This window comes from Podarcis liolepis (assembly GCF_965112155.1).
Source record: "Podarcis liolepis genome assembly, chromosome: W".
Taxonomy (NCBI): Eukaryota; Metazoa; Chordata; class Lepidosauria; order Squamata; family Lacertidae; genus Podarcis; species Podarcis liolepis.
This window is the reverse complement of record NC_139568.1, coordinates 2,368,922-2,378,139: the sequence shown is the minus strand read 5'-3', so window position 1 is coordinate 2,378,139 and position 9,218 is coordinate 2,368,922.

The following is a 9,218-nucleotide window of genomic DNA, read 5'->3' as shown; positions in this document are numbered from 1 at the left end:
GGGGTGTATAGTGGCTAGAATTCTGGACTAGGAGGACCTGGGAGATCCGAGTGCAAATCCCCACTCAGTCATGAAGTGCACTGTTTGATGTTGGGTCCAGTCACTCTCATCCTAGCCTGCCTAACAGGTTTGTTGTGAGGGGAAAAACAGGGGGAAAGGCAAGCCGTAAATGCCACCTTGAACTGCTTGGATGAAAAGTGGGCTATGAATGTAATAAAAAGCATCCCAAATAATGATCATGGAAGGTACCCCGGGGGTCATCTAGTCCAACCCCCTGCAATGCAGGAATATGCAGCTGTACCTTATGGGAATCGGGCCTGCAACCTTGGTGCTATCTGCAGCTCCCTCTAACCAGCTGAGCTGCAATGAGATTTGAGGGAGAATGGGAAGGCGGGTGGGAAGAGAAGTTAAGCTGTTCAGGAAGGGGTTGAATTCCATGGGGATGCTGGCCGTGTGGGGGACCCCAAGCCCTCGCCCCAGAAGATTACAAAAAAGAAGCAGACGAAATCCTACTTACAGATTCACGATGCTGGCCATCTCTTCAGGTGAAATCCCCTCCTGTTTAAACTCAACTGCTTTAAAATGCTCACACAACACTAACTCTGAACCTTGCCTCTAACCCTATTGCTACTCCTCTCTGTCTAAAATATACAGGAAAATATGTGCACAAAATATACAGATGAAAATGAAATGATAAAGTGAAAGCATTTGTTGAAATACAGTAGAGAACTCACGCCTCCCGAGTTGAGGGAGGCCTTGCTTTGCATGCAGGAGATCCCAGGTTCAGTCCAGGATCTCCACCAAACAGGGCTGGGACTGTCCCCTGTTTGAAAACCCTGCAGCGCTGCTGCCAGTCAGTGTAGGCAGTGCTGGGCTAGATTGACTCTGTCAAGTGCAACTTCCTATAATGCTCCTCTTATACGATTTCTCGAAACACAAGCAAGCTACCTTATCAACGAGTTGTGAGAGTTCATTCATGACTTTTAACAAACAGCAGAAACCATTTTATTATTTCTATGAGAGTACAGAAATCCTGAATATGAAAGGAAGGAAACTTCCTGCCTCTGCAATAAAGGCAGCTGCACTGCTAGGTGAGCTGTCCCGATGCCAACTGAAACAGACCCTCCAAAGATTCAAAGGTGAAAGGGGAATTTTGAGCATCTGAGCACAACTGGGCCGTCTTCTGCGTTAAGGTGAAGTGCAGGAAGTGATTGCCTTGAGCAGGGGTAGGCAACCGAAGGCCCGGGGGCCGGATGCGGCCCAATCGTCTTCTCAATCCGGCCCACCGAGAGTCCGGGAATCAATGTGTTTTTCCATGAGCAGAATGTGTCCTTTCATTTAAAATGCATCTCTGGGTTCTTGGTGGGGCATAGGAATTCGTTCATTTTTTCTCTCCAAAATATAGTCTGGCCCCCCACATGCTGTGAGGGACGGTGGACCAGCCCACGGCTGAAAAAGGTTGCTGACCCCTGGCCTTGAGCCTCCTCAGGACTGGCGCAGGGGCCGTGCATTGCAGGGTGCCAGCCAAGGCCCCTGCCCCAGTACTGATTGCTGATTCTACTGAGTCCATCAGTATATTGTTGTGAAGTGACCTGGCATTTTTAATGAAGTGCAATATAGGCTTGTCTTACATCTTTAACAACAGCAGCAACAACACAGTAAATTGCACAGAAGAATTCCATGTTGCCTGTGGGAGCGGCTGGGTAGACCTCTTTGCAGCTGCATGATCCATGCATTTGATCTTGGAAAAATTCATGTGCTCAATTTCTGCACATTGAGACAGGAGCCAAAGAAAGCACACGCAGAGTAGGGGGGCTCATAAAAAAGGTTTCTTTGGGAGGGGGTGGGTTGAGGTTTGCTCCGATGTGAAAGCTAAAGAGCAGCCTTTCACGGAGAAAGGAGCAGAGTAAGGCGGAAACTACTGGGACCCGTGTTTTCCAGGCACGCTGACGGGAGGGATGAGTCCAGCATTGCATTGTTGGGTCGTATTTTCAGTGACAACTATTTAAGACAGAGGTTTACGGAAAATTGATCTAAAACCTCTGCTTGTAAGAGGCTATGGGCATTTGAAGAAGCCCATCATAATCTTTACATGAAATGTATCTTTAGAACACCGGTGGCGTCATGTCCCCATTTGTTGCCTTAGTTTCTCCATCAATGCACCACCCACAATTTGCCATCATATTGGCATCAGGTGTTTTCCAGGCCAGTGAATGTCAGCAACCCCTTCTTCTAAAGCTGCTTCCCCAGTTTCATCCCAAATAGAAAGAAATGCCATTTGGTAGCCCATTGAGAAGCTTTGGGAAGTAATGAAATACATTTCCGAAAGTTATTTATGGATGCACAAGGTCACCACATCTTTGCTTAAGGTGAATGGAAAGGAACATTTCCCCAGGCGGCACACCACTGTCCCCGAATCTCGTCCGCCGCTTGGTCATTTCAACAGATTGTGTGTCTTAGTAAGATTTTGTACATTTCAGAAAGCTTTCCCTTGCCTACTGTCAGGGAACTGCCATCAGTGCCGGAGGGAGAGAGCAAGCTCCAAAGGGATCCCAGAGAGCGTCCCGGGATTGGGAGAGGCAGCCCATCTTCTGGGGAAGGGAATCAGCTTAGCTCCAGTGGAGAAGGGGGGCAGATGGGGGAATCAGAGATGCGGTCACATGACTCCTTGCCGGGGACCAGCGGAGAGAGGAAGAGTCCTCTGCTGCCTACGCCCTCCTTGCGCAGAACGCTTCCGCGCAGGGAGAGTAGGAGGAGACTGGGCATCAAAGAACTTCTTTGCTGGAAGAAGTTTAAGAAATGCCCACTGACGGATTCTGCCAGCAATTGAGACAGCCACGAGTGAGTGGCTGTCTGGACAGGAAAGGTTCACTCAGGCAACCCAGCCAGGTGTTGCCACAGGCTTACGCACGAGCAACCCCTACAACCATTACACCTACAAATGAAGTGCATGATTTTTCAAAAACTTATTAATGCCCCGTGCTTTTACTTCTGGTGTGGTAAAAAATTGCAGAACCTGGCTATCATTTAAAGCAGTGTAAGATGCTGGTTTACGTTTCCCCTCACATTTGGTGACTAGGTAGGGATATGCAGTTTTGTGTTTTGTTTTTTGAAGAGTTCCTAAGGAGTCCTGCTGCTTCCGAGTTTTATTTTGGGGGTTGTTGTTGTTTTTGTTTACAAAAAGGTAATCCAGTTGTAACCTTTTTCTAGGTACAATTCTGTACATTCTGGTACTACCTGTTCACTCATGGTCCCTCCAAATCCCTTTGTTTCTTTTAGCAATTTCTCCTGAGGGGCGCTTTGAACATGTCCCGTAATACATGTGGATAAAAGGAATCGCCTTTGTTAATTTCAAAAGCCATTTTATTTCTTCCATGATTTTCCTCTGTTGTTAATTTATTTTGTAAACGCAAGTGGGGTTTAGTCACCAGAGAGGTGGATTCTGTGGTTTTGCTGAATAGGTCATGGTCATTTCAAGAGCCATAGGGCCTGAGATGGTTCCAGCTCTAACTTACGTGTAAGATTAGGAGTCCAAGAATGTGGAATCAGTACTGCAGAAGGTCAGTTCTGACATACTTCCCCCCTAAATAGTGGGTGAAGTCCTTTTGGAAAGGACTCAAAGCTTTCAAAGTGTCAAGTTTTGCTGTACTGAAGGACTGTCCATATCTAATCTATTAGAACACTGAACCCTCCTCCCCACTCCAGGAATTTTGCTATCCAGTTGCTCATCTCATTTCCATGGAGGACATTCCAAGAAAGAAAAGTGGGTTTGAATTTGGATAATAAAAGTTTCCAGTCGAGTAGATTTATATATTTTAGTGAAGGTAAGCAACTTAAATTGACCACAGACCCAGTAAAACTCATTACAAAGAGAAGAGAAACAACATTTAAAAGCAGATACAAATAATGAGGCATTATTCTTTTCTCAAGAAGCCAGCAAAATTTCATTTTTCCTGTTTCGTTTTAAGCATGCTTTTTATTCAAGTTTTTAACAAACAACAAGGTGGTAAGCTGCTGAATATAGGCAGACCATCATTTCTCAAGGGCCATTCCAAATGTGTACAATTGATGGCTCCCAAGTAAGCTGCACCCTGTGAGTCCAGAGGTCCACTGGTGCCATTGTCCCTGTTAGCATTTTGAAAGCAAGGGCGCCAAGATTTCATCAAGCTGTCTGCCTTGATGAGACTTGCAGTGAGGATCCCTTTGATAAGCCATCGGCAATGCATAAAGGAGGGCAGGTGGCTTGGTGAGCAGGGAAAGTCTTTCAAAGATTTGGACCAGCGATGTGCCTTTGCTTCGGGCAAAGGGTGATGGTGGATGGATCCTAGCTACCTAACTCAGCACTGTCTGTACTGATTGGCAGTGGCTCTACAAGGTTCCAGGCAGGTGATGTTTTCAGTTTCACCTGGAGATGCTGGAGACTGTTCTGGGACCTGCATCACCAGCGAGCTCTGGTCCTCCCTTAAGGAGTTAGGCGGCTCAATGGTCTGACTCTGTGGAAGGCACCATGCTATTCCCCTTTAAATTAGCCATTTCGACAGAAAACATGAGAACTGGAATTTTGCTCTTGAATGGATTTTTGGATCGCCTGCATGCCAAGCACATACTTCTCCCACTGGGCCAGCACCCTTCCTCAGTGACTGAGCTCTCATTGCACACAGCCATCCAGCAAGCAAAAAAATGTTACTGTCAGAAGGGCAGAGTGGGGAGCAAGAGATTCGGGGGCCGGTTTTAGACCCACAGTGCTCGGGTTTATTCTGTTGCCTGCTTGACATTGTGCCTCCTTCCCCCCTACCTTTTATTCCCATGAAAGTTTCACAGTGTCGCTGCTTGGGATTCTGGATAATCTATGGTGTTTTTCTTTTCAGTTTTTTTAATTAATTTTCCCCCAAAAAATTAAGACAAACAAACAAACAAACATACATACATACATACATACATCCTAATTGACCCCAAGCCCTCGCCCCAGAAGATTACAAAAAAGAAGCAGACGAAATCCTACTTACAGATTCACGATGCTGGCCATCTCTTCAGGTGAAATCCCCTCCTGTTTAAACTCAACTGCTTTAAAATGCTCACACAACACTAACTCTGAACCTTGCCTCTAACCCTATTGCTACTCCTCTCTGTCTAAAATATACAGGAAAATATGTGCACAAAATATACAGATGAAAATGAAATGATAAAGTGAAAGCATTTGCTGAAATACAGTAGAGAACTCACGCCTCCTGAGTTGAGGGAGGCCTTGCTTTGCATGCAGGAGATCCCAGGTTCAGTCCAGGATCTCCACCAAACAGGGCTGGGACTGTCCCCTGTTTGAAAACCCTGCAGCGCTGCTGCCAGTCAGTGTAGGCAGTGCTGGGCTAGATTGACTCTGTCAAGTGCAACTTCCTATAATGCTCCTCTTATACGATTTCTCGAAACACAAGCAAGCTACCTTATCAACGAGTTGTGAGAGTTCATTCATGACTTTTAACAAACAGCAGAAACCATTTTATTATTTCTATGAGAGTACAGAAATCCTGAATATGAAAGGAAGGAAACTTCCTGCCTCTGCAATAAAGGCAGCTGCACTGCTAGGTGAGCTGTCCCGATGCCAACTGAAACAGACCCTCCAAAGATTCAAAGGTGAAAGGGGAATTTTGAGCATCTGAGCACAACTGGGCCGTCTTCTGCGTTAAGGTGAAGTGCAGGAAGTGATTGCCTTGAGCAGGGGTAGGCAACCGAAGGCCCGGGGGCCGGATGCGGCCCAATCGTCTTCTCAATCCGGCCCACGGAGAGTCCGGGAATCAATGTGTTTTTCCATGAGCAGAATGTGTCCTTTCATTTAAAATGCATCTCTGGGTTCTTGGTGGGGCATAGGAATTCGTTCATTTTTTCTCTCCAAAATATAGTCTGGCCCCCCACATGCTGTGAGGGACGGTGGACCAGCCCACGGCTGAAAAAGGTTGCTGACCCCTGGCCTTGAGCCTCCTCAGGACTGGCGCAGGGGCCGTGCATTGCAGGGTGCCAGCCAAGGCCCCTGCCCCAGTACTGATTGCTGATTCTACTGAGTCCATCAGTATATTGTTGTGAAGTGACCTGGCATTTTTAATGAAGTGCAATATAGGCTTGTCTTACATCTTTAACAACAGCAGCAACAACACAGTAAATTGCACAGAAGAATTCCATGTTGCCTGTGGGAGCGGCTGGGTAGACCTCTTTGCAGCTGCATGATCCATGCATTTGATCTATAAGCAACTGGTCAATCTTCATAATTGGCTCTGGCTTCGTGTAGGAGATTGAACGCATTCTTCTATTTCTCAGCCCTGTATTCCACCCCCACCCCCCTCCTCCTATACACAGAGTGAAATGTTTATGAGTCCTGCAGATCTAGTCTCAGAAGTCAAACCTCTACCCCAAAGACGGGGGAGCCTGTGACCTTCTAGAGCATACATTTCTTTGGACTGCTATATGCTGAAGTGAACAAATGTTTTGTCTGAAACCCTTGAGAGCTTCTGTGGGCCGCCCTAGAGAACACTGGGCTAGAGGGATCATGGGGATGACTTGTTCCACAACAGCAGATGGCATGCAGAAATCTAAACTGTAGCAAAGGGAGGTAAACTGTCTAGCTAGCTAACTAGCTATGTCTTGCTGAAAGTGCATGCACTCCTCTTAGCCAAAGCCCCAATAACTGCAAGCGTGGAGCCACACAAACACGCCTGATCTCGACACTGTCTTGGGGGAAACTCCCGATGCTGGAAAATTCATGTGCTCAATTTCTGCACATTGAGACAGGAGCCAAAGAAAGCACACGCAGAGTAGGGGGGCTCATAAAAAAGGTTTCTTTGGGAGGGAGTGGGTTGAGGTTTGCTCCGATGTGAAAGCTAAAGAGCAGCCTTTCACGGAGAAAGGAGCAGAGTAAGGCGGAAACTACTGGGACCCGTGTTTTCCAGGCACGCTGACGGGAGGGATGAGTCCAGCATTGCATTGTTGGGTCGTATTTTCAGTGACAACTATTTAAGACAGAGGTTTACAGAAAATTGATCTAAAACCTCTGCTTGTAAGAGGCTATGGGCATTTGAAGAAGCCCATCATAATCTTTACATGAAATGTATCTTTAGAACACCGGTGGCGTCATGTCCCCATTTGTTGCCTTAGTTTCTCCATCAATGCACCACCCACAATTTGCCATCATATTGGCATCAGGTGTTTTCCAGGCCAGTGAATGTCAGCAACCCCTTCTTCTAAAGCTGCTTCCCCAGTTTCATCCCAAATAGAAAGAAATGCCATTTGGTAGCCCATTGAGAAGCTTTGGGAAGTAATGAAATACATTTCCGAAAGTTATTTATGGATGCACAAGGTCACCACATCTTTGCTTAAGGTGAATGGAAAGGAACATTTCCCCAGGCGGCACACCACTGTCCCCGAATCTCGTCCGCCGCTTGGTCATTTCAACAGATTGTGTGTCTTAGTAAGATTTTGTACATTTCAGAAAGCTTTCCCTTGCCTACTGTCAGGGAACTGCCATCAGTGCCGGAGGGAGAGAGCAAGCTCCAAAGGGATCCCAGAGAGCGTCCCGGGATTGGGAGAGGCAGCCCATCTTCTGGGGAAGGGAATCAGCTTAGCTCCAGTGGAGAAGGGGGGCAGATGGGGGAATCAGAGATGCGGTCACATGACTCCTTGCCGGGGACCAGCGGAGAGAGGAAGAGTCCTCTGCTGCCTACGCCCTCCTTGCGCAGAACGCTTCCGCGCAGGGAGAGTAGGAGGAGACTGGGCATCAAAGAACTTCTTTGCTGGAAGAAGTTTAAGAAATGCCCACTGACGGATTCTGCCAGCAATTGAGACAGCCACGAGTGAGTGGCTGTCTGGACAGGAAAGGTTCACTCAGGCAACCCAGCCAGGTGTTGCCACAGGCTTACGCACGAGCAACCCCTACAACCATTACACCTACAAATGAAGTGCATGATTTTTCAAAAACTTATTAACGCCCCGTGCTTTTACTTCTGGTGTGGTAAAAAATTGCAGAACCTGGCTATCATTTAAAGCAGTGTAAGATGCTGGTTTACATTTCCCCTCACATTTGGTGACTAGGTAGGGATATGCAGTTTTGTGTTTTGTTTTTTGAAGAGTTCCTAAGGAGTCCTGCTGCTTCCGAGTTTTATTTTGGGGGTTGTTGTTGTTTTTGTTTACAAAAAGGTAATCCAGTTGTAACCTTTTTCTAGGTACAATTCTGTACATTCTGGTACTACCTGTTCACTCATGGTCCCTCCAAATCCCTTTGTTTCTTTTAGCAATTTCTCCTGAGGGGCGCTTTGAACATGTCCCGTAATACATGTGGATAAAAGGAATCGCCTTTGTTAATTTCAAAAGCCATTTTATTTCTTCCATGATTTTCCTCTGTTGTTAATTTATTTTGTAAACGCAAGTGGGGTTTAGTCACCAGAGAGGTGGATTCTGTGGTTTTGCTGAATAGGTCATGGTCATTTCAAGAGCCATAGGGCCTGAGATGGTTCCAGCTCTAACTTACGTGTAAGATTAGGAGTCCAAGAATGTGGAATCAGTACTGCAGAAGGTCAGTTCTGACATACTTCCCCCCTAAATAGTGGGTGAAGTCCTTTTGGAAAGGACTCAAAGCTTTCAAAGTGTCAAGTTTTGCTGTACTGAAGGACTGTCCATATCTAATCTATTAGAACACTGAACCCTCCTCCCCACTCCAGGAATTTTGCTATCCAGTTGCTCATCTCATTTCCATGGAGGACATTCCAAGAAAGAAAAGTGGGTTTGAATTTGGATAATAAAAGTTTCCAGTCGAGTAGATTTATATATTTTAGTGAAGGTAAGCAACTTAAAATGACCACAGACCCAGTAAAACTCATTACAAAGAGAAGAGAAACAACATTTAAAAGCAGATACAAATAATGAGGCATTATTCTTTTCTCAAGAAGCCAGCAAAATTTCATTTTTCCTGTTTTATTTTAAGCATGCTTTTTATTCAAGTTTTTAACAAACAACAAGGTGGTAAGCTGCTGAATATAGGCAGACCATCATTTCTCAAGGGCCATTCCAAATGTGTACAATTGATGGCTCCCAAGTAAGCTGCACCCTGTGAGTCCAGAGGTCCACTGGTGCCATTGTCCCTGTTAGCATTTTGAAAGCAAGGGCGCCAAGATTTCATCAAGCTGTCTGCCTTGATGAGACTTGCAGTGAGGATCCCTTTGATAAGCCATCGGCAATGC